Source organism: Podarcis melisellensis (genome assembly GCF_964234715.1).
Source record: "Podarcis melisellensis genome assembly, chromosome: Z".
Taxonomy (NCBI): Eukaryota; Metazoa; Chordata; class Lepidosauria; order Squamata; family Lacertidae; genus Podarcis; species Podarcis melisellensis.
This window is the reverse complement of record NC_138547.1, coordinates 25307027-25330272: the sequence shown is the minus strand read 5'-3', so window position 1 is coordinate 25330272 and position 23246 is coordinate 25307027. Positions and strand designations below refer to the sequence as shown.

General features: G+C 43.3%; 2 long non-coding RNA genes across 5 annotated transcripts in view; one reads left to right on the top strand and one right to left on the bottom strand.

Moving 5' to 3' along the window:
* Positions 1 to 177: 177 nt before the first annotated feature.
* On the top strand, positions 178 to 22484 carry LOC309362062. Of its 3 annotated transcripts, XR_014164758.1 has the most exons (3): positions 1150 to 1329; positions 13920 to 17109; positions 17150 to 17803. It is a non-coding gene; the product is annotated as an uncharacterized lncRNA (long non-coding RNA). The 3 variants fall into 3 exon arrangements; XR_014164756.1 differs by lacking the exons at positions 1150 to 1329; positions 13920 to 17109; positions 17150 to 17803 and adding exons at positions 178 to 643; positions 22269 to 22484; XR_014164757.1 differs by lacking the exons at positions 13920 to 17109; positions 17150 to 17803 and adding an exon at positions 22269 to 22484.
* LOC309362064 overlaps positions 4508 to 23246 on the bottom strand; it is a 39519-nt gene continuing 20780 nt past the window's right edge. The window contains exons 2-4 of one of the 2 annotated variants that reach the window (XR_014164761.1): positions 6644 to 6748; positions 5025 to 6312; positions 4508 to 4852 (exon numbers count right to left, since the gene is read on the bottom strand). This is a non-coding gene — a long non-coding RNA (uncharacterized lncRNA). Of the gene's footprint in view, positions 4853 to 5024; positions 6749 to 23246 lie in introns of both variants that reach the window. The other variant, XR_014164760.1, reaches the window with a different exon arrangement.

Genomic DNA, 23246 nt, shown 5'->3' with positions numbered 1-23246 from the left:
CCTCCTTCGGGAGGGAGGGAGGGAGAGGAGCCGCTTTAAAAAAAAAAGAAAGAGAAGCCAAAAAAAAAAGAAACCGCTCCAGCGAGAGGCGGTGCTTCTTTCAGCGCGGGGGCGGGGCTGTGTGTTTGTGTGTGTGGTGGGCCGGAGAGCAAAGTTCTGAGAATGGAGGAGCCGGAGGGCGAGGAACCAATCGGAGATGAAGTCCGCTTCGCAAGCGGTCCAATCCGCAGTCACTGCCACGCACACCCCACTCCCGGTCGGCGGGTTGTGTGCGTGCGCGTGCCTTTCATAATGATAGGCGGGAGGCGGGACAAATGAGAGGCGAAGGTAATTAATAGCGGGCGGCTGGGCGCGGGATGCCGTGAAGATGTGTTTGTGTGTGAGAAGGTGGGAGGGGGAAAGGGAGAAGGAGGGGGGAGAAGTGGGAGGCGGGCTCTGGGAGTCGGCCAATCACCGCCTCACACACTGAAACATACGCCGGGCGGAGGCGGGGACCCTTCAATGCCTGCGTGTACAGAGGAATGAGTGAAAAACAACACATACACAGAAAAGGCCACAAGGGATGAAGATGAGTAGCACCGTAATGTACCAATCAGTCCTCGCTGCTTCCACGAGTTGCCCAATCAGCGTTTAAGAAATGAAGGTTCACTTTCTTATACTGCTGCTATTCTTTTTTTTTCCAGGCACTCCTGTAATCCCCCTCCCTCCCTACGACCGCACTCCCCGCCCCATACAGGTTTGATGACCTGAGAGGCGTCGTGGTTGGCCAAAGGAAGAGCCAATCGGCGAGCGCGAGAGCCGAGGGGAGGTGGAGGGGTGGAGCCGCTGAGGAAGTAAACAACTCGTCAGCGCGCGGGCGACCGTTGGAGGAGCAGGAGGGATGTGTGCAAAATTAACCGTCCCAGCTGCCGCTGCTGTGGAGGCACGGGGGGAGAGGCGCGTCCACGTTGCCTGGAGCGCCGCGGGCTCTCCGAACCGCTCCCGCTCGCCACAGCCACGCCCCTCAGGCCGCGATGGGGGGGGGGAGGTTGGGGAAGGGGGTGCCCTCCTATACCCGAAATTAGCGGACGCAGTTCAGCACTTGTTTCCGATGGTGTTCCCTCATAAACAGCAAGGGACGATTTACCTCAAGAGGGGGGAGAAGGGAGGGGGATTTATCTCTTCACACAGCAGGAAATTTACATCAGGTAGGGCAATACTGTCCCTTTTTACACACGGCAAGTAGAGGGGAGTAAATTTTCCTCAAGTGGGGCAATATCTGTCTTCACGCAATAGGTAGATGGGAAGAAATTTGCTTCAGATGGGGCAATATCTGCCTTCATGCAGCAGGTAGGTGGGAGTAAAATTTTACTTCAGGATGGGGGATTTTTCAGGATAACAACAAGCAATAAGAGGAGCTCATTAACTTGTGTAACAATATCATAAAAATGGGAAGGAAACAGAAAAGAAACATGATTCCTGAACTTAGCCCTGTGTCCTAACGTAGGGCTGTGTCATTTGCCTAGGCTAAAAGCTCATAGCAAAGACATCTTTTAATCATTAGGAGCTTTCTTTGTGGATGGTGGTGTTATGAGATATGTTTGCTTTTCAGGTTTTTTAAGTGTTGCTTTTTAAAAAGCTATTCTTGAAAAAGAACTTCAGAATTTGAATTCAAAATTACCGTATTTTTTGCTCTATAAGACTCACTTTTTCCCTCCTAAAAAGTAAGGGGAAATGTGTGTGCGTCTTATGGAGTGAATGCAAGCTGCGCAGCTATCCCAGAAGCCAGAACAGCAAGAGGGATTGCTGCTTTCTCTGCACAGCGATCCCTCTTGCTGTTCTGGCTTCTGAGATTCAGAATATTTTTTTCTTGTTTTCCTCCTCCAAAAACTAGGTGCGTCTTGTGGTCTGGTGCGTCTTATAGAGCGAAAAATACGGTAATTAAAGCACTCAAAACAATACATCTGAGAAGCTGCAGATTTGTTCAGAGTAGTGAATTCTGATCACCCTTCTCAAGCTGATTTTGTATCTGTAGTGTAGAGTGTGGGACGTGATATTAAGGAGTAAAATAAGATCTGAGGTAAAAAGGTTGAACAGAACACGAAGAGGATACTGTATCACTTTGTGGAAAGTACTTGGGAAGACATATTTAGGTAGCAATCCTTAATGGAATAAACCCCATTGTAATCAGTAAGACTTCACAATAGAGATGGTTATGATTGCACGTTCTATATTTTAGGGAACCACTGTATGCTACAAGTTCAAATGCCACCCTCACAGCCATTTTCAATGGGCTCCCCAAAAGTGCAATGTAAATGCAAATCTATTAGTCCTGGATATTAAAATGATTACAAATGTAAATGCTCTGCTAGATTTGACTAAATTCCAACCTAGTTCAGCAGCACCACCCCACTACCAAATGCCTCTGGGAAGCCCATAAGCACAGCATAATAGCAGCAACATTCGGCCATTGTTGCTTCTCAGAAACTGATACCTTATGGCTGCATACAAGCCATACATTTAAAGCACATTATTTCCTCCCAAAGAATCCTGGAACTTGGTTTGTTCAGATTACTGAGAATTGTTGCTCTGTGATGAGTAAACTAAAGTTTCCAGGATTATTTGAGGGAGGTTATGTGCTTTAAATGTATGGCTTGAATGCAGCCCAAGCAATAATGCTCCTGAACATTGAGGTTGCATACAGCCATTATGCTCTGTGCATTTGTCTAAACCCCTTTACAATTCTAGGCATCACCACATCTTATGACAGTGAGTTTTACAAATTATATGCTATGCAAGTAGTACTTCCTTTTGTTCATCCTTGATTTGTGGCTAATTTGTTTCATTGGAAGTTCTGCAGTTCAAATTATTATTTAAGAGAAAGAAAACTTATTTTCCTCTCCACCCAGATTGAGAGATCGCAATGAACATTTGTATGTTCATAGTATAACTCACCATTTGCAATTAGAGTGTTTGCTTGATCCTGACAATTTTTTTACAAACTAAGGTACAAAATGCAAAAGCAATGCTTGTGTTATGTGCCTATGAGATTCAGATAGTTAATGTGCACATTCAGGAATCAATTTTAAATGGCATATTCAGTCCCAAGTTTCTCACACTCAAGTTTCAAGATTTCAGGGGCAATTAAGGACTTCCAAAAGGATGCTGTACTTTAGAAGTTTTATATTTGTACAGTGTTGAGTTACTATAGACAGTTTGGAAATAAATTTATTAACAGCTGAAAGCAGGTTCCTATATTTATTTTTTGCCTTCCTTTGAGGAACTTGATGTTGTTTACAAAGCTTTCCCCCACTCATTTATCCTCACAACACCTTTGTGCAGTAGATTAGGCAGGGAGGTAGTGACTGGTGCAAGGTCATCTTATAAGCTTCATGGTTGAAGAGAGAATTGAAGCTGGATCTCCCTGGTCTTTGCCTGATACTCAAACTAATATGTCAGACTGGCTATCAGATATGAGTACACTATTGTTCTGTTTTATGACTTCCTACAAAAGGAGAAAGATGAAAGTCCTGTTCATGTACCTGCCTACAATGAATAGGTTCAGAGTTGGTTCTCCAGCAAGAATCTGGCTTGCCTTTCAAACTGTACAGTTCGATTTAACACAACCACTACAACTGACCTTTTACTATGAACAGTGAAGGGACAGAAGGCTCTTAAGTTATGCTATCACACAGCTCTCCAATTGTCTAAAGGTGAAGCTGAAGAACCAGGGCTGTATCCATGTGGGAGAGCTGAGGCATCTCTGTAGATGGCAGCAAAATTTTATACCAATTGAACCTAAACAGATTTTAGAATTGCTCCCTGGGTCTTTTAAGGGAATCATACAATTGTAGAGTTGGAAACGACTTCGTTGGTCATCTATTCCAACCCCCTGCATTGAGTAGATATGCTGCCATCTGTAGCTTTTCTTTTTATTTTGAACTAATGTGATACTAACATGCTGCCTATGTGCAGTATTACATGTGTTTCTGTGTCACAATTTTGAAAAATAATATTTTAAAGGTGTAACAGCTTCATTTTGAAAAACGTTGATGTTGTGCATTATACTAGCCATTCTTAGTTGGGAGAAGTAGTTTGCTTCCATCGGCATGCTAACAGAATGACATTTAAGCGCTTCACAGAAGAAAATGAATGCTACTTCCTACAGTGGATTCTCTAATCAGTCTACTATACTTTATAATAAAGTGATTACAGAACTTTGTATCACTTAAATTCCAGTTGCTGTCTTACTCAGGATTAAGTCCCATTGGATTCAAGGGGAGTTTTAAATGTGTGCAAAAGAATGCAGCCAAAGTTGTTAAAGGTCTAAAAAAAATCCTGATTAATACATAGTCTATAAGAATGTACAGTGGATGAAGCTCTTAGGGAGCTGCTTAGTATTTATGCACTGTGTGAAAATAGTAGAATGTACAGTAGTTCTAATACTAACACACCCCTTTTCTGCTTCCTTTATTCATCCAGTACATACTCAAATATCAAATGCATCCCAAAAAAGGCATCTTGAAAATTTAAAAATTATGAAGGTTTTTTTATTTGTAAACATAAGCAAGGTATCTTCAGAAAAGACAATAACACATGAAATTTATTATAAGGATGAGAAATTATATGAACATTTAGAAGAAAATCACTCATTGTTACTGATTTGCAGAGCAAATGATACAGTTTTACAAACACTTGGAAAGAAAGAGACTGGTTTTTGTGAATAAAATTGATTTTGTTTTGTCTGCTACCAGAACTGAATTTTTGCTGAAGGCAATGTGGAAGAAATTTCCCAGAAAATATTTGTTTACTTGCTCTTTCATCTGAGTCCACTGGTTTGTTTTGACAGTCACTATGACAAAGCTGCTTTTACCTATCAGGAAGATAAGTGCTTTATTAGCATTTCCTGTTTACAGTCACAAGGATTACACAAATCATATTTTTATCAAGCAAGCCAGTAAACTATATGTAATCTTACATAATTATTTTAGTTTTAAAAATACTGAAAGGGATACAGTTAGAGGGAATGTGTGCATTTTACCCACCTGTTTAAGTGATCAAGGTACTGTAGAAGGTTACTGTTGCTCACTCTCCCAAATGGGATAAAATGGACAGTTCTATGGACACAGGGAAATGTATGGGCTTAGTCCAAATCCTAAGCTCCCTCAGGCATCAGCCCATCTTGAAAGCAGGTGGAGAGAATAAATTTCTCCAAATTTTCAGGAGCAGGTTTCTGGTTACCTTACTTAACCGTATGATTTCCCAAAGGATTTTCCATTTTCTTCTTGTTTGTTAACTTAAAAATGACTCACACTGCTCATGACAGTGTAAGGTTCCCTCCCCTGCTGTTTGTCAGCTGCACTTCATGGAATGCCTTGGGAGTAATGCCATGTTGCACTTCATTATTCCTGAGGCATTCAGGGAAGTGTGGTTGGCAGTAAGCAGTGCAAGGTTCTCTCGACAGTGTCTCCCCAACAACACTTTCTGCAAAAACAAGGAAGGTGCATGAATCCTGAAAAGTTTGGATACATTTCTCCCTCACTGCACAAAATAGCACAAAATTGTCCCCTCCCCCATTTTCCAGGAGGGGAATTTGGCCCAGTGTTAGTTTTAACTTGTGTGCAGGGACCTCCAGACTGGAGCCTTATTTTGGAGGTTCGTTCTCGTACCAGTGGAATACTGCAGTAGAAAGTAATGTGGGACAAAATGGTTTTATGGGAGTATTTCCCCCTTGGTGTGCATGGGTTGGTTGCTTTCATGCCTGGGTGTTTTAATGCCTGTAGACATTGTTGACATACTACTCTCAGGTTGGTGGGAGTCATTGGTGGTGCTATGGTCACTAAGGAAGTGGCCAATGAAGTTGCTATGTTCACTGCTGTTTGTTCCATTGTTTTCATTTCAACTTTGCTGCTGAGACTGGGGTCAATAAAGTTTCAACTATGCTACCCTGGCATTGTTACACTGGTGTAAGTTGGCCACCAGCATGGTGTGACCATAGGATTTCCAAGCACCATGTGATTCTTAATACACTAGGCACAGTGCTTCACCTTAATACCAATGGTAGGAAAGCTATAATATTTGCAGGTAAGAAAAAGGAGATTTTGAAAAGGGAGAGAAGGGTCAAAAGTATGGTAGTTTGAGCAGCCAGACTTACCATTTTTCATTGTTTAAAAGGGCAGGTCCCTCCACATTCAGTTTCTTAAGGCATGCTGCTGTTGCAATATAGGGAGCATTGCTATGCACATGAACCTGAAGCCAGTGTAAGTTCAGCTGGTGTAATGTCATATCGGATCCAAACCCCATCCAGCAGCAAGGCTGCTGCTCTGTTTAACCCTGACAGAGAGAAAACAAGCCTTTAAAATAACATTTTGTGCCAGATTCACAGTCACATGATCAAGCTGAACATGCTTAGGATCCCGCCTCAGTTCCACCCACCCCCGGTCTCACCTTACCCCCTTTTGGAGGACTTACATCAGCCTTGGCTTAGCTGGGATGAGCAAACTACTCCAGCATATTTTTGACTAAGCTGGGGTTGAAGACTTAAAACTGACTGAGCTGGAGATTTTAGCATCCTAAGGTGCTCTTGCCTTAAGATAGCCCTCTTATTCTAATAACACTACAATCCCCATTAGACACTTCTTTTCCTGAAGTGATAAGGTGCTACCTATTGTTGTTTAGTCGTGTCCGACTCTTAGTGACTCCATGGACCAGACCACGCCAGGCACTCCTTCCTTCCACTGCTTCCCGCAGTTTCGTCAAAAGGTGCTACCTATACATGAGGCAAAAAGAAACAAGGTTTTGAAAAATATTTGACTTTCTAACCTTATGTCTCTTGTATACGCTACCAAGTTTTAGCATAATTTACTATAGTGAGCTACTTAATATATAGATGTAGGAAAAACATCAAAGTGATGCACAGCTTGCTTGCTAAAAATGGAAAGCTGCCATTACCCCTGATTCTAATTGCTATATTGTGACATCACTCCAGATCTTATGTTTGTGGTGAAAACCCTACATATAACTGCACGGAGAGTGCAAAACAATTTAATAACAACTGATAAAGTGTGGTTCTAGCTTTTTTCTTTGTCAACCTAAGAAAGGTAATATTAAATTTAAAATAATGAGTTATGCTTTTCAAATTGTGGGGGGAGAGATTTGTCATATAGTGCTTAGTTTATGGTATCACTAATTGTCATTATCATTAAGTTAGAATTATAGTATACATATTATAAAAAGAAAATCATGTTAATGTGAAAACGCTTTGTGAATAAGACCATAAAAGCATATTCTATGACTGCATTCTACCATATTGTCAATTTTGCAAACCATAAAGCTTTTGAAAATTTGTTATAGATGGTTATGAAACAGCACAAGATAGGGGTGTATGCACCCCTTTTCCTAACAAACTAGAGAAACTACTGGAGTGTCCATGGGTTTCTACGAGGCAAGACACAGTGATAACAGCAAGGGACTTTATTGAGCCAACATAACTGAACAACAAAGGCAAAGCAACTGCATATTATTATATTATATTATATTATATTATTAATATTATTGCACTAGCCAAAGGCCATGACAACGTCCAAAGAAGAAAGAAGAAAAACAAGCAGACAGTAGTCTCTACATATGCAGTAAATCCATGATTAAATCTACCAAAATTTCTTATTACACAGAATAAAAAGTAATTCTCAAATAAAATGTGCAGATTAGATCCCAGAGACTCTTTTGCAATTGACCTCTAGCCCATCCAGTTCTTTATTACTAATCTTCCTAGCTGCCTTATAAGGTGGCATAGAGAGCCACCTTAAAAGTCAGAGCCATCAGTATCACTCAGCAGCCATTTCACCCTCTCCACCCTGGTTAGATTTGTTTTCTTCATGAAAAGCAGTTTTATGAATCAATTGGTTTGGTCTGTGTATAGTGGACATTGTAGTAAGTAATGGCAAATGTCCTCTACAAATTGTTGCCCACACAGAAAGAGTCTCTCTTCATAAAGTATTCCATTGTATCATCCATCTATGACCGCTAAGGGCATGGATTGAAAGTGTTCTGTGAAGGTGACACTTAATGAGGCAGATGGAAGATTTGTCAAATATCTGACCTGAAAGTGCATTGTTTTAATAAGCAGAAACCCCAAATCTCAGAAAATTAGAATATTAAATGAAATCAGCAAAACAAGGACTGCAAATAGAGCAATATTGCACCTCTGAGAAGTAGAAGCATGCATATGTACTCAGTACTTGGTTTGGGCCCCTGAGATTGTTAATTTTGGGGTTTCATCAGCTATACACCATGATCATCACAATTATAGCAAATAAAGGCTTGACATATCAGGCTTTGCATGTCATGAGTCTATCTCCTATATTAGTTTTATCTTTTAAGTTGAATTACTGAAATAAATGAACAACGTGATTTGCTGTCAAAACCCCCAAGCTGTGAATCGTAACTTGGACCTTAATAGCCAATGCCAGTAGCCCCAACCCTGATAATGGATATGTACTGAATCAGAAGAGAGGGGCTCAGAATCCTAAGTCCAGACTCAAACTCAGGTGGACATAGACCACTGAATACATAACACTCCCTTCCCCTTAGGCATGAACCCTAACCCCCATCAACACACATAGTCCTCAAGATTATAAGAGCGGCAGAGCTCGCCCCCTTGGGTCATTTAGAGATTGTGTTGGGTGTCACCAGTGTTGTTGCCTTGGCGCTGTCTGGCGGTGCAGTGCCAGGGCCCCATTCCTTTGTACTTCCTGGGAACACAGGGTCCTCCTTGGGTGCATCAGCCTGTGAACCGAGATGATCATTCACTTCATCCCTGTGCTTTGGTGTGGTGGCGGCAGCTGGAGCTGGGGCATCAGTTAGGTGGTGCCACTCTTGGTCCACATGCTGGCGGTGGACCCGACTGTCTGGCATGGCAACCTTGTAGGAGACTGGCCAAGTTGCCCTGGTAGCAGCAGGGATCCAGGCAAGGCCATCTCCATAGTTCTGGGTGTAGACAGGGTCATCTGGGGTGAAGGACACGGGGGCTGCTGGAGGCTCCTGGCCTGGAGGCCAATCAGATGCAAGGTTGGGGTGCAGCCGATCCAGGAGTGATGCCAGCTTCCGGTTCATGAGGAGCTCTGCTGGGCTTCGGTCTGTGATGGTGCAGGGCGTGATGTGCTGCTGCAGCAGGAAATCTGCTAAGCGCTGGTTCCAGTCCCCCTGGACAATCCGGGTGAGGGATTCCTTGGTGGTCCTCACCATTCTCTCGGCCTGTCCGTTTGTTGATGGGTGAAATGGTGATAACGTGTCATGCTGGATTAGGTTGTCAGCCATGAACTTCTGGAACTCAGCTGATGTGAACTGTGCTCCATTATTGGACACAATGATGTCTGGCAGGCCATGTGTGGTGAAGACCCACTTCAGGGCCCAGATGGCGACCTTGGAGTTCATCGCTGAGACTGGCACCACCTCAAGCCACTTTGAGAAGGTGTCCACAATGATCAAGAATGTCTGACCTTGGAACGGGCCAGCAAAATCAATGTGGAGTCTTGACCATGGTTTTCGCGTCATCTCCCACGGCTGGATCAGGGACTGGGGCAGGGCCGGTTGGAACTCTTGGCAGGTCTGGCAGCACCGGATCCATTCTTCTAATTCCGCATCAATGCCTGGCCACCAGACATAGCTCCTGGCCAGAGCTTTCATGCGGACGATACCTGGGTGACTCACATGCAGATCCTCCAGCACTCTGGTCTGCAGCTTAGCAGGAATCACAACCCGGTTCCCCCACAGCAGGCATCCCTTGTGAACTGACAGTTCATGTTTCCGGAAGATGAATGGGGAGAACTTGGCATCGAAGCGACCCACTGGCCACCCTCTCCACACCCAGTTGAGGACACGGGAGAGGGTGCGATCTTTTGCTGAGTGTATGGCAACATCTGTGGTGTGAAGCGGTGGCTGGGGCAGAGTCTCCAGCAGCATCACGCTGTGGGCTGGGGACGGATCAGCGTCTATGTCTGGCAATGGCAGGTGGCTTAGGGCAGCTGTGTGGCCCAAGCTCTTGCTGGGACGGTGCTGAAGTTCGTAGTCATACGCATTGAGAAAGATGGACCACCTTAGCATCCTTGGGGACAGGATCTGAGGAGTCTGCCGATCAGAAGCAAAAAGGCCCAGCAGAGGCTTGTGGTCAGTCACAATTGTGAAGTGGCGGCCATAGATGTAGTTGTGAAACTTATTCACCCCTGCCACAACAGCCAGGGCCTCCTTGTCGATCTGGGCATAATTGCATTCCATTGGTGACAAGGTCCTGGAGTAGAATTCAATAGGGGCCTCCCGTCCATCCGGCAACTGGTGGCTGAGGACTGCACCGATTCCATATGGGGAGACATCACAGGCAAGCACAACAGGCTTGGTCTCATTGAAATGGGTAATGACACTGTCAGAGGAGAGCAGGTGTTTGACAGCATTGAAAGCAGTGTCCTGAGCACGGCCCCAGATCCAAGGAGCTTTCTTGTTCAATAGCTGGTGCAGGGGCTCCGCAGTGGCCGCCTTATGTGGAATAAAAGAGTGGTAGAAGTTCAACAGGCCCAGGAAGGACTGCAACTCCTGCTTACAGCGTGGCGGTGGAGCACTTTGGATGGCCTTTACCTTTGCTGGTGTGGGGTGGATGCCATCAGCGTTGATCAGGAACCCGAGGAACTCAACCTTGGGGACCCCCAGCTGGCATTTTTCTTTCTTCACCTTTAGGCCGGCATCTTGAAAACGGCGCAGGACCTCTCGAAGACGGCATGCAAGCTCTGCCTCGGACCCTCCCGCAATGAGGACATCACCAAAATATGAAATTACTCCAGGGAGATCCTTCAGGACATCTTCCATGAGGCTTTGGAAGAGGCCTGGGACCACGCTGACACCGAACTGTAGTCTCTTGACACGGAAAGCCCCGTGGTGGGTCACAATAGTCTGTGCCTCAGAGGTGGCCTCGTCAACTGGGAGTTGTTGATATGCCTGGGTCAAGTCAAGCTTCGCAAAGACTTTTCCACTCGCCAGCGATGCAAGAAGGTGACTCACGACTGGAACAGGATACGCATGCTGCTGCAAGGCTTTGTTGAGGGTGCACTTATAGTCAGCACAGATCCTCACATTCCCATTTGCCTTGAGGCAAGTGACAATTGGGGTTTCCCACTGAGCATGCAGGACTGGCTCAAGGACCCCTTCTTTGATGAGATGATCCAACTCTGCATCGATCTTGGGCTTCAGGGCAAATGGCACCTGCCGAGCCTTCATGCGGATTGGTACTACAGCCGGGTTGAGGCTCAGTGCGACCGGTGGGCCCTTGTAGCACGCCAGTGACACATCAAACACGGCTGCAAACTCATCACAGATGGCCTCATAGCTGGACTGGCCTATGTCCTGGACCCCTGTGATATGGATGCCCAGTGCGTCGAACCAGTTGAGGCCAAGTAGGCTGGTGTGGGGGCCTTGGACAACTACCAGCTGCAGCGGTCCGCTAAAATGCTTAAATTGGACAGTGAACGTGCCAATGCCCTGAATGGGCACGTGCTTCCCCTGGAAGTCTGTCAGGATCACCTCAAAGGGCTGCAAACAGGGGGCTCCTCCCTTCTGGCAGATGTGATGATATGTCTCAGCAGAAATAACAGAGAGCGCTGACCCGGAGTCAACCTCCATTTCGCATGGGGTTCCCTGGATGATCACGGCTACTCGAATCTTCTCACAGATTGGCTGTGCATTCTGGATAGATGTGGCAGCTGGCTCCTGTGTGCAGGTACACTCCGATATGGCATGGCATTCTACTGCACCTGGAGTCCCACGGTGACCATCCCCAGGCCCTGAAATTGGACGCCAGGGAGTGTCCCACTGTTCCTTCATTTGGCAGGTGCATTCAATATGGCCAGTTTTCCCACATTCCCAACACTGGACATCACAGAAACACCATGGCTGGCATTCATGCTGGCCCCCGCAACTGGTGCAATTCACCTCTGCACCTCTCTGTTGGCCAAAACACTTGGACAAGCCAAGGCACAGTCTCAGGACGTCCTCACCTTCCTCACTGTCTACAACCTTCTCTGAGTGCACTGCCTCGGCCTTCCATGCCATGGGTGGGCTTTGCACTTGGCGAATCTCTCTCATCATCTTGCTGACTGTCTCTGCCGTGAGGGCCTCATCTAAGGCAACCTGGAAGGCTAGATCCTTCTTCGCAAAAGGGTGCTGTTGTAGCTTCTCATCCCTTAGCCTGCACACAAGACAGTTGTGGAGCATTATCTCCAGGTCGCTGAAGTTGCAGTGGTGGGTGTCCTGCAGCAAGGTTGTGATGAAGGCCTCTATGGATTTGCCTGAGGCCTGGTTTCGCTTGTAGAACTCGTGCTGGCAAGCAATCTCCAATGGCTGGGAAGCAAAGTGTGTCCTCAACTTCAGCATTATTGTGTTGAATGTCATCTCACTTAGCTTGGTTGGGGCCTCAAGGGCCTGGGGAATCTTGAACGTGCCAGGCCCACACACACTGAACAGCATGGCTCGCTTCAATAGAGGGTCGGTCATGTTATTGGCCACATGGAAAAACTCAAGCTTGGTGGCATAGGAGTCCCATTTCCCTGGGACTGTGGGGTCAAATTGCTTGATGTGGCCCTGGGTGGCCATGAGGTCCGCTCTGTGTGACCTGCCTTGTGGCTGCAGTCAGTGATTCCAGCTGGCTCAGTTGGCAAGTCCCCGGTGGTGCTCCAGCTCAGTTGAGGTGACAGTTCCCCAGCAGTGATTTCAGCTTGTGGAAGCCAGCCAGGGCTGCATAACTAGCCTAGCATCCCATGCTTGTTGCCAGTGAAGTGTACATGGGTTTCTATGAGGCCAGACACAATGATAATAGCAAGAGACTTGAGCTAACATAACTGAACAACAGGGGCAAAGCAACTGCTTAAATGTATTTCTGAAAGCCTGGGCCACTCCCACTCTCAATGTGACTGGCTGTCAAAAACTCCAAGCTGTGAATTGTAACTCAGAACTTAAGAGCCAATGCCAATAGCCCAAACCTTGATAACCAGGGGCTCAGAATCCTTAGTCCAGACTCAAACTCAGGTGAACATAGACCACTGAATACATAACAACTACAAAAGACAAAGAGTCTTTTAGATCATATAGATCTTTGTGAGGAAAATCTTCTTTGAACCTATCAGATGAAAAAAAGATTCCTTCCTAAAAAGGCATCTTGACTGCCCTGGCAGGGGTCAGGGTGGTAGATTTATCCTATTTTTTTACACATATAATAGTTTAAAAAGATATATGCCATATGTGTGAGGTGCTTTAAGCAATTTTATTTATGTATTTATTGGGGAGGATTGAAGATATATAGAGTAAAGATACTCATAAATAAACATACAAAATAATAATAAATCACGCAGACACATACTAAGATAAGAAAAGCAGCATTCTATTTTTAAACTAGACAAACAGATAATCATCCCCATTCCAGAAATAAAAATGCCAAAGGAAAAAAAATCCAGTTATATACCATGTAGGTGATAAACTGAACTCCTTAGGAAAGGAATTCAGATGGAACCCCTTATAGACTTTTTGTGCAAAAAAGAAAATGAACTTAAGATAACTGGGTTTGAGGATTGAAGAAAATACTGGTTTATACAAAGTGGAATTGTTGAGTGTTATCTTGGAGTGGATGTTTTGAATAATTTTACTATATATAGCTGACAAAGAATCAGAAGTTGTCTTCCCCCACTTTCCTTCCTTCTTTCCTTCCTCCTCTCTCTCTCTCTCTCCTTTGGGTTTGGGTTTTCATTCAGATTAGTTTCATTTATCTTTGATAAAAATATATCGGATATTAACTGTTGTATATTTTCCTTCAAACTTTAATAAAGTCAGGGTGTGTGTGAAAGGAATTCTAGATAGTGGACAGTGCACCACTACTGAAAATTTATTGATCCACCCCGTAACAGGTCTCAGCTATAGAAGATAAATGCGAAGCAGAACTTCACTGGCTGATTTTAACCCCCAAGAAGAAACATAAAGAAGACGATGGTCTAGTTATCATTGAAGAGGCTGTACCATTTCAGACTACAAGTGGGCACTTACATGGTGAAGTACTCCTATCAGAAAGAGCAAAATTCCTGCACATGGAAGATGGCTCTGAGGGGAGAAAGTTTCTAGCTTAGTTTTCTACGTGCAGGGGGTTTGTGAATGTGAAGACACATTGAAATCATGTGAATCCCACGGAAGTTGGCAACTTCTATGAGAACTACACCTGAGAGTTTTTGATGACTCAGAAGCATATGATTTTAGAGCAGGGTCTTTAAATAGTGATATGTCAGGTTTTGTTTTTTTTCTTAAACTGAATTTAGTGTATTGATGGTTTTATTGTACATATACACTTGAGAAAATGATGCTGCCTTATCAATAAGTTAAATTATTTGTCTGAACAATACAAGATATTTATTTACAGGTCTTCATTACAAAGGCAGTTATTTGTTAGTAGCAGAATGTCCATTGTCATTACAAGAAGTATGTGTCTGGAGAGAGAGGGGGGTGGGGATTAACAAGTGCAGGGACCATAGGGTCACAGTACACCTCATGCCCAATCCCTATCAGTGAGAACTAGGTCACCCACTGTAAGGGTTGGAGGGCACATAGTTATTTCAACAGTGTCCTCATATGAGTAAATAACAGCTGTTCATTTGCATGGAGGAAAGTAAACCCACTTCTGGCTGAAACCATCCTTCATCTACCTACTCCAATCTTACATTTTGTTTCTTGGTTATATCAGATATGATAAAATGTTGGGAATGTAAGATGAAGTGTTGAAAATAGGCTTTTGTCAAGGTAGATGGTTTAAATTATTGATAAAGCTCAGGCTACAACTCCATGCATACCATTATTTGGAAAATGCCTTACTTAATGCAATGGGATGCACTTCTGCATTAATAATATGCATTGGATTGTGCTGTTATTACTGTTTCCATTGTGCTTAGGACTTGTGTTATATGGTCTCGGCAACCACTCCCAGTCACCAGTCTAGCTGTTGCATTCTGGATTACGGGTAGTTGTAGCTTCCAGTCACCTTCAAAGGTAGCCCCACGCAGAGCGCATTACAGTAGTCTAAGTGGGAGATAACCAGAGCATGCACCACTCTGGTGAAACAGTGCACAGGCAGGTAGGATCTCAGCCAGTGTACCAGATGTAGCTGATAGAGATGTCCTGGGTGAAGAATTAACCCATACCTCCATGGATAGCTATGAGGTCCAGCTCCAAGGGTCTTCTGGCGAATCCCTCACTGCAAGAAATGAAGTTACAGGGAACCAGGCAGAGGGCCTTCTTGGTAGTGGTTTCATCCCATCAGATGTCAAGCAGATAAACAACTAGATGGCTTTTAGAGGACATCTGAAGACAGCCCAGTACAGGGAAGTTTTTAATGTTTGATGTTTTACTCTGTTTTTATAATTTGTTGGAAGCTGGCCAGAGTGGCTGGAGCAACCCAGGCAAATGGATGGGGTACAAATATGCTGCTGCTACTACTACTACTACTAATGGGAAGGAGGAGGAGGAACATGTTACACTGGAAGCAAAACCCATTGTGGTAGTGGTGCTAGTAGGAATATGTTTTCAACCCCTTTCACTTATACACAAAATGTGTTTGCAAATACATTTTTGAAAGAGTTATGAATTTCTAGTCATTTGAGAGATACTTAATAACTCCAAACTCTGAAGATTTACTAACATGCTTTGTGAAATTAGTCCCTCCCATTTAATATCTTTTGAGATATTCTATGCTATATATAAAGATTTAGGATGAGGCTCAGTGACACTGCATTGCATAATATCATGGCTTGCAGAGTTGTTTTGGTGTGTGACTTTGTGTGTTATACAGGTTGTCTCAGCAACCTGGATCAGGTCAGCATTGCTAAACCAACACCATCAGATGTAACATAGTAATACTGAGTAAAGATATTGTAAGTCAGGGAGAGGTTATTAAAACATGTGGGTCTGAAACAAATCCACACAGCATTGTAACAACTTCTTGAATTCTACAGAACCATATACAGTATAACTTCCACTTTCTTGTATCCAAAGCGAAACCCTTTATAAGGAGATGGTGATATGCAACATAAATAAAGCACTGGAGATTCTGAAGCACCTCCACACCTTAAAAGTGAACCAAGATAGTGGGCTCAATAGTGTTTCCTTCCTAAATAAAACTCAAAGCAAAGTTGCTAATTCAGGGCAAATAACAATTAATTAGTTTAACTAGATCACAACCCCAGAGTCTCTGTATACCCCTGTAAATAAATAATAAATGTTATTTATTGTTTGCCAGTGTATAAAGAACACAGAATGATTGTGTACTCAAAGTTTTGCATTTGCCAAATTGTCAGAAAGGTACACCACCAGATGTTTTGAAGTTGTTTATGCATTCCAGGCTCTTATGACTACACTGGGATGGTCCTTGTAGACCTGAGTGCTGGGCAGAGTGTACCTACATATGGTAACCTCGGGAGCGGCTCAGATAAACAGTTGTTACTTAAAGGCTCTCTGAGTCATCATTCCTTATTCTGCATTGCATAAATGAACATGCTATGTTGGAACACAGCCATGAGTAGCGTATTTGCTCCCTTGTGGCTGGCGGGAAGCTTGTTTTCATCAGCTAGTATATAGGAGAATGGGGCTACTGCTCGAACTGACTTGCTAATAGGATAAACAGCCCTGTGGAGCCTCTCTTAATGCTCATACATAGATGTTTGTAACATTTGTATTAGTACAGAACGCACTGTGAAATGGGAGTAGGTGAAAGCTTCGGGCAACTACCTCAGAGTAAAGGCATAGGCTGCTGCATGTGAACCTATTTATAACACAAAAATGTAGTTTTTTTCAATCCAGAATCATTCATGCTTGTCCTCAACATGCTGATTTCAATCTAGAGTTGTTCTAGAGCCTGCTGTCCACAAGGGCAGGTGTGGTTACTTGCTGCGCATTTGAAAACCCTGCAATAATCTACTTTCTGAATGAAACCAGTCTCTCCAGAACCTAATCGAAGGGAGGATTTTCAAATGCCTATCAAGCCTTTGGCTGAGCTAGTGCAATGTCGTAGAATGATCATGAGCATTCCATTTGCTAAGAGAAATTGACTGCAACAGAGTAGTCACATTAGTCTAGTTTTGTGAGTTGAAGTGAAAAGGTCTTCAGGCATGGTGGGGGCGGAGAAATCTCACACAGGTTCACACAGGTAATTGGTGTATTCCTTCCATGTAAACATGATTGCTTTACAGGATACTAAGCATTTTCTCTTTCCCCCTTTCTTCAGTTTAAATATCCAACTTTTGGCATCTACATAGTACATTCTAGTGTACTATAAGTGAGAAGGAATTGTGTGATAGGACTCACCCCTCCAAGAGTTTACAGTAGGCATTGGTGGCCCTTTCAAGGTCCTAGTTACTCTGTTGGATATGGATACAGAGAGGACTCAAGACAGTTCTCATTGGGATGGTAAACCTTTATAGCCTAGCAGAACATATTGTTATCACTACCCCTTGAGGGCCAAGTTTCTTGACTGGGTAGAGCTGTCCTGATAGTTTCCCAAAGGGTATATGAAAAAAAATCCCAGGATTTTAGGTGGGCATAGACAATGGCAGAGTCTCCCCCTGAAATGTTGGGTCCTGGAGATACTTGAAGGAAAGGTGCTTTTTACATACAAATTACATGTGGACTCCTAAAAGCGTGCTTACTTGAATATTAGCTTCATCAAAATCAATAGGCCTTCAGAGAAAACAGGTTTAGGATGAGAGTGTTAATATGAAATTTGTTATTTTTTTCAGAAATCTCATTTGGATAAAGCTCCCATAGTGGTACCTCGGGTCACAAACTTAATTTGTTCCAGAGGTCTGTTCTTAACCCGAAACCGTTCTTAACCTGAGGTGCACTTTTGCTAATTGGGCCACCCACTGCTGCCATGCTGCTAGCACGCGATTTCCATTCTCATCCTAGGGCGAAGTTCTTAACCCGAGGTACTATTTCCAGGTTAGTGGAGTTTGTAACCTGAAGCGTTTGTAACCCAAAGCGGTTTTAACCCGAGATATCACTGTATTTCCCCCCCCCCTTGTGTTGCAACTGTGACTAATAGGTTTTTGTACTGCCACTGAAATGTGTAGAAGAATTTCATTTATATCCTATCATTCAACCCTAATAGGCTCTTGGGGTGGTATATTCCATCAATGTGAGAAATTTGAGCAAAGCTCTCTCAGATTTTTAGTGTGAAAAGGGGGGGGATGGAACCTGGCATCTTGCCTTAGCTGCCACTGTTCTCAAAAATATATCCACAGGTCTACACAATATTTTCACTGGGAGCGGGCGGGTGGTGGGGAGCAAACTGTTACAGCAGTTACAGGATACCAAGTGCAGAAAAAAATATTTTGCAGTGGGTTGAAAGAACAGGGGAACTATGCACCATTCAATATTTACAGTAACTGTAGCTTGTGATTCTGTTGTCAGGGACAACATTTGTTTACTCTTGTTAATCATTTATTCTCCTCAAGATTCACTTTTCTCCAGCATCTAGAAAAAAATGAATACTAGATTATATAATAATGAGTTGTAGCTCTAATTACCAAAGTAATCAAATGCATTTTTAACAAGATCTGTCATGGTGGAAAAACATGTCCTGTTATCTAATGATTGTAGCATTGTACCATAGGGCACAAACACATCTAGGCCACAGAGGGAGACATGACAGACAATTCTAATGCATGTGTACTTTTGAGGTAGACCTCAGCCCTGAGCTACTGTCCTTAGCTGAATTGCCCAAACATAAAGTCCCCATTATAACAATGTGATGTATATGAACAAACGGTGTTGCAGTTTTGGGTTCATTGCCCTCTCTCTAGTATTGTAAATAGTGTGTAATAATATTTTCTGTGTTAACCAAATGCTGTACTGGTTCCGGGCTATTTTGCTCAATAGGCAAAACTATCTACTTGAACGCCTCCACCCCCCAACAAATTGCTAACTTCAATTTTCAAAAATGGGTGTCCTGTACAAAAAAATGAAAAGCACAGAGCTTGAAACTGCTATTTTTTATTATTTTAAAAAATGCAGTAATAAGTAATCTGTTTAAAACTGTGCTCCTCAACAGGTCAGTACTGTGCCTCACTAAGGCCTGTACCCTAGACGGCTGCCTAATTGGCCTAATTATACCACTGGCCCTGACAAAATCAGCTGTAGGGTGCAACCATATAGATATACACAGTAATCTAATATAGTGTTTGGAATAGAATGAATTCACTTGACAATTCCCTACTGCTCAGCAAGACTGTGGGGTGTGTACGGTGCGGGTAGGGATTGATATTGTCATGTTATCAGTTTTAAGATGGATAAGCCTGGGTAAGCGCCAGGACCCCTAAAATCTCACACTGCTGTAGAAATGGGGGGGGGTGTAACACAGGCACTTACTCAGGGTTCACGTTTCCTTTTGGAAAGGAGGCACGGCAGAGATTGCAGTGTCTTTATGAAATGCAGTCATACTGTTAACATGCCATCTAGTTTGGTCTTAAGCTGGTGTTGTTTGGAAAAGTCGGTATGAATACAGGCAGACAGCCATCCTGGTCACCTCACAGTATACCTTTTAATTTTGATGGAGCCACTCCCTTGGGAAATATAGACTAAAGTTAGCAAAACTTCTGGAGGACATACTCAGCTATTCTGTGCTTGATTACTTGAAACTGAGTCAGAGTAGCTCTTGCAGAAAAAAGAAAGCAATCTCACCTTACTACAAGAGCTTTTCAAGTTCATTCTGAGTCATCATGACAAGAGTTTGAGCAGCAGGCTAGACTGCATGCAGAATGTGTGTGTGTGTGTGTGTGTGTGTGTGTACTTGTGCTTTGAAAGAGTAAACAGCTTTGATACAAGGTATACCCTTGAAGTTATGTCAAAATGACCTTGGTAGCACTATGTCACATCAAACTGATGCTGATTAAGTGCAAACATTTGCATGGTGATTATGTGGCACCAAAAAGGAGGAACAAATCGAAGAACTTCCCCCCCCAAAAAAAAATATTAGTACACCTGTCCTAATCCAGCTGAAGTTACTTGTGCTAGCTAAGTTTGATCAAACAAGTTAATTTATCCCATTGCCTCAGTGGGACCCATGGGGCAGTCCTGTACATGCATCATCAAAGGTATCATTGTTTTCTTATGAGCTTACTCCCTAATTAGTGTGCTGAAATCAGAACCAACTAACTCTAGTTTTGTCTACGTCCTCCCCCTCACTACAGAGTTCTACAAAGAGGAGGAGGAAGCTGGCAGACCAAGCCACCAGCAAAACTGTAATTAGGGAAGCAGACAGGGGGGACTTAACACAGGGTGGACTGGTGTGGGTCAGTTCCAAATGCCTCTGAGAATACCTTAAGCAGGTGATGAAGGCTGCAGCTCCCCACCCCACTGACTGCCCGCCATGCTCTAGAATTCAGTGGCATGCTAACTCTGACCATGGGCATTCTGTTTGACTAATAAGACTAATAGCCATTCATCTCTCTCTCTCTCCCTCCTCCATTAAATGGACTAATTCCTATTTAAAGCCTAGCTAGTAACCATCACCACATCTTCTGACAGAATATGCCCACACAAATGATGGATATATTAATGCATACGCTCTCTGTTTGGTTCCAGGTTTCTTTGGGCCTTTGAGCAACCAAATATCACTGGGGCACCTTTATCACCACCTCTTCTATTTAAGAAAAGAAAAACCACTGTGATTTTGCTCTCTCCTTCCCCTCCCCCGGCTTGGTTGTTTTGGTTCTGTGGGGTCCTAACAGAGACAGATTTAAGGCAGTATGACCAGTTTCCCCGCACAGGTTGCCAAGCAGAGGGGGTGCCTTCTTGCCTCTTTCACAGCCTAAACCATTAGTGGGCAAGAGATGTTGGAAGTACAACAACTGAGATCATTCAGTTTGTAACAAGGGTTGGTTCTGTTAGTGTTAAAGTCAATTAGCCTAGAAGGAGACAGGTGGAGGTGTTGCTTAGCAACCAAGCAGAGTGGGATGATCCTCACTGAGGTAGCACATGCTCTTATTAGCTGTATAGTTCTGAGGGAGTTTCATGTCCTCCTGCTTTGTACAAGGCCTGAATTAAGAAAGACAAAATTTCTGTGTTTGTTTCCCCTCAAATTATACACTGCTTTGTTCAGTTTACTCAGTACTATCAGGTGCTATCAAGCCTTTTCTCCCCAGACTCCATTTATTTCAGTGACTTTGCTAACAAGAAGTGCCCTGCTGGCCAAACACTCTGTTCTCACAGTAGCCAAGCAGATAGGTAGCCGTGTTGGTCTGCCATAGTCAAAACAAAATAAATTCCTTCCAGTAGCACCTTAAAGACCAACTAAGTTAGTTCTTGGTATGAGCTTTCGTGTGCATGCACGAAGAAGTGTGCATGCACACAAAAGCTCATACCAAGAACTAACTTAGTTGGTCTTTAAGGTGCTACTGGAAGTAGCCAAACAGATGCCCATGGAAAGCCTACAAGCAGGTCATGAGTGCAAGAACACTTTCTGCACAGTGGAAGTAGAGCCAACAATTGTGGGTGGTAGCCACTGATAGGCTTGTCCTCCATTCATATCTGTCAATGGTCAGATCATGGAACAACCTTCCTTTAAATCCAAACACCAAGCTTCTAATGTCCTTCTGCATCCAGCACAAAATAGCATTGTCTTTGTATTGTCTCACAATTTAGATCATAAGCTCATTGTGCAAGGGGCTTTGAAGAAAAGAAAAGAAAATTTTGCCTATATTGCCCTGTGAAGCACCATATACATTGATGGCTCCTATATAAATAAAATAAACAATAGTGATTATTGTTAAAGCTCTGGAAGTCCTCCATAACTTATCTGATGCAAAAGACCTACCAAAGAGTTATAACATGAGTTTGGGAGAAAATGAGGTTAATTCTCATATATTCCTTTTAAAGACAAAATAAAAATTGATCTCCCATGCCTTATAAAACAGCATCTAAGATATCTTACCATATAAAGGATTTCACATTAGAAAAGACATCACTGAGAAGGAACAACAAATGGGTTTTATGGCACCTTAAAGACTTACAACTTTAATAGATTAAACAATGATTAAGAATACTCAACAGCTTATGCAATTAGTTAAATTGAAAGTAACTAGTCCCTTGCATTTTTAAAAATTGGTTCCTTTGATACTTGCAGAAGAATTGCTCATTGTCATTTATCAGAGGATGTTTGTTCAAGCATGTCATATAATCCCGTCAAACAAAACTAACAAACTTTGTTTCTTTTCTTACAGCCAGTTCATACGTTATTTGGAGCCAGCTGATGCATGGAAAAAGACTTCTCACACAAGTGGTGTCTTACGCAAGTTGTGTGTAATGTCAGAGCAGGTACTCACAGAAGATCGCAATGGCTACTTGAGCAATAACAACACAGGGCTTATTTCCAAGGCCCTCATTGGCATTGCTAAGTAACTAGAACAAGATGAGAAAAGTAAAACTTTAGTCAGATTTTTTTTTTTTAAGTGGCTTGAAGAATATTAATCTATTGGCACTGGAAACATTTGGAGGGTCTCTACAGAAGCATAGTTATAAAATGTTATGGTTTCTGGTGGTCTCAAATATATTGACCACTAAAATGTCACTATCTAGGGGAGGATTAAAGATAATTTTCATACCATTTAGTTTTACTTTATTGTGTGTATAGCAAAACTGGAAGATGCCTATAGAACACCAGCACTGTATGCACTTAAAGGAAACCCATAAGTCAGTCCACTTCTCTTCTGAGTCTGGATAGACTTGGTAGACACAGAGGGCAGTCTTGTGGGAAGATCCAAAGGGATGAACAGCTTAGGATGTAGCTGATCTCTGGCTCAGCTGACTGATTCCTGGCTCAGATGGGCTCAGTCAGCATTAAGTCCCCAACCTTGGCTCAGCTGACAATATGCAGGTGTAATTTGCTCATCCAGGGCTCGGCTGGCAAAGGTGAGGCAAGTGTAAGTCTCCTTGCAAGGGACGTGATGGAGGTGTGGTGTGGCATGATTAGAGGGGGAGACTTAGGCTGGATCCTAAGCCTATTCAGCCTAGTCAGATGACTTGGCAACTAGGCCTAAGCCCTAAACCACTATTTTATAGGATTTATTTACCTCTGACAGGGTTAGGCGGAGTGGCAGTAGCTGCCCCACTGCTGGACAGGTTTTGGATCTGGTGCAACTTTATGCCAGGTTAACTTACACCAGCTTCCTTTATGCCACCTTCTTAAGCATAAGCTTGCT